General features: G+C 52.4%; 1 long non-coding RNA gene across 1 annotated transcript; it reads right to left on the bottom strand.

The window, feature by feature from the left end:
• Window positions 1-270: 270 nt before the first annotated feature.
• LOC122466760 lies at window positions 271-1926 on the bottom strand. Its single transcript, XR_006292531.1, has 3 exons — window positions 1818-1926; window positions 1168-1293; window positions 271-593 (listed from the first exon to the last, which is right to left on the bottom strand). It is a non-coding gene; the product is annotated as an uncharacterized LOC122466760 (long non-coding RNA).
• Between the last annotated feature and the right edge of the window lie 216 nt (window positions 1927-2142).

The following is a 2142-nucleotide window of genomic DNA, read 5'->3' as shown; positions in this document are numbered from 1 at the left end:
AAAGCCCTGGCTGGGATGATTTAGTTGGTGTTGGTCCTGCTTTGAGCAGGGGGTTGGACTAGATGACCTCCTGAGGTCCCTTCCAACCCTGATATTCTATGATTCTATGATTCCTCTGTGCTGGTCTTCACTTGCCTCGCTTGTTATGGGCTGGCTTTACAGGTCTGTGTCTGTTCAGTTGAATCTTCCTTTCTCACAATTGGTCTGTGGATTCCAGGCCCCCCTCTTTCTTGGCCGGCAGCAGAGAGTCAGATGTGTGCTGTGGCCTTGAGCTAGCTGGAGTTAGCGTCTTATCTTCGGACTGAGCTTGTTAGTTGCACTATTGAGTTAACCCGTTCTCTGCTTTCTTCTTTCTTCTCCCCCTCTCTCGGCCTCTCGTACTCCTGCAAAGGAATCTTCCGTTCCCCACTCACACACCTTTGACCCTCCCCAAAATGCTTTGCAATGGTAGCAACAGCGTTAGCAATATACAATGCTGATCTCTTTCCCAGGGGACTCCCTGAGAGAGGGGACCTTGGGGTGTAACACCAGGATCCACAGCTCTTCCCCTCCTTCCAGCCGGGAGGTCAGGTCAGGTTTTGGAATGGGGAGTACTGCTCAGGGGTGAAATCGGGCATGATCAGAGTGCACTGAGGATTGGTGGAGTATTTGTCACAATGGGCACATCTTGAGTTTAAACTGACCCAGCTGGGAACATGGTCACTGAGCCCCCTTGGGAGAGGCCAATGACTGGACAGGGGGAGTTGTCACACCCTCACTAGGAGTTTCCAGGATCTGTGGGCTCTGGGGAACTTGCTGAAGCACACACAGCTCTAGTGTTAAACCCCTGCCTATGTCTAAACCTCCAGAGCCCTCCTCACAGATGGCGCTAGTCCCATGAAGGGAGGTGCACAAAGATCCTGTCTGAGTGAGAATTAATGCAGAGAGGATAATACACTGCTTCTGCCCCGGTGAAAGCTGGAGGGATGGGGTTGAATTAGCATGTCCATTCGGTCCATGACTCCCCTCTCCCATTGAACAATGTATGGAGGTGAACGGCTCTCACACTGGAGCTGTGGAAAATGAGACCCATTTCCCCTCTAATCTAACTGACCAGGGAAGAACCTGACCAGATGCAGAAATGAAGGCCCTATGGCTTCAAACAGCTGAGGGGTCAGGAATCCTTACCCAGAGAGGTCACAGTCTCATAATTCTCCTGCATGATGTCCCTGTAGAGGGCTCTCTGACCGGGGTCCAGCAGAGCCCCCTGCCCCTCAGTGAATACATAGCCACCTCCTCAAAGGTCACTGGCATCTGAAACGGGTGTTCCCCACTCAGTGACTGCTGCCCCAGCCACAATCCCACTATTCATGGGGGGAAGAAGCACAAAAATAGGACAGCTCTGGGAGGGCCAGAGGAACAGAATCCCATCCTGCTCTGTTCCAGGGAACAGAGAGAAGACAGAGGAGGGCAGGGTCTTCTCATGTACCACCCAACTAGTAGGCACAGGCTGATATGGGAAGCAGAGCTCTGCAAAAGGAAACAAGGACAGGAATCCCAGCACCTTCCCTTTGTATTTCACTGCAGTCTCTGCCTAGTGGGTTCAGGCTCCAGCAGTCTGGTCTGTTTTCCCAGCCCTGTCCAGGGGGGTTGTTTCCTCTTTCAGAAATGGGGGAATGTTCACCTCCCTCCTCAATGGGCCTGTTCATAAATCAGGCCCTCGGCATGTCCCAGCGGGTTAATCACACTCTGTCCCCCTCCATGCATCACCCTGTGTATTTCCTGCTCCTCCTCTTCTACAGCAACCTTCTCCGGCAGCTCCAACCAAAATCCTCTACCTGAGCTGGATCCACCACAGCCATTTCCCTTGCCCATCCCCTAGGAAGATGGGATGATCTGGAGGAAAACGTGGTCGTTATTCTGCAGCCTGTCAGAGTGAGAAGAGCAATCGGGGAAGTTTCTGAATTAGCGTTAGTCCATTTCACACCCTGATTCCCTCCAGGCTCTTTCCCTGCAGACAGACACTCCAGAGTCTGCCATGCCGGGAAAACCCTCAGTGATGTTATTACAACACAGACCTGACCCCTCCCATCGGGACACTTTTATTGCTCCTCCTGCCTCTTCCAGTCTCTACTCTCTCCCTTCTGCATGGAAGAACTGGTT

This window comes from Chelonia mydas, chromosome 7 (assembly GCF_015237465.2).
Source record: "Chelonia mydas isolate rCheMyd1 chromosome 7, rCheMyd1.pri.v2, whole genome shotgun sequence".
Classification (NCBI taxonomy): Eukaryota; Metazoa; Chordata; order Testudines; family Cheloniidae; genus Chelonia; species Chelonia mydas.
The sequence above is the reverse complement of the archived record's forward strand: the minus strand, read 5'-3'. Positions and strand labels throughout refer to the sequence as shown.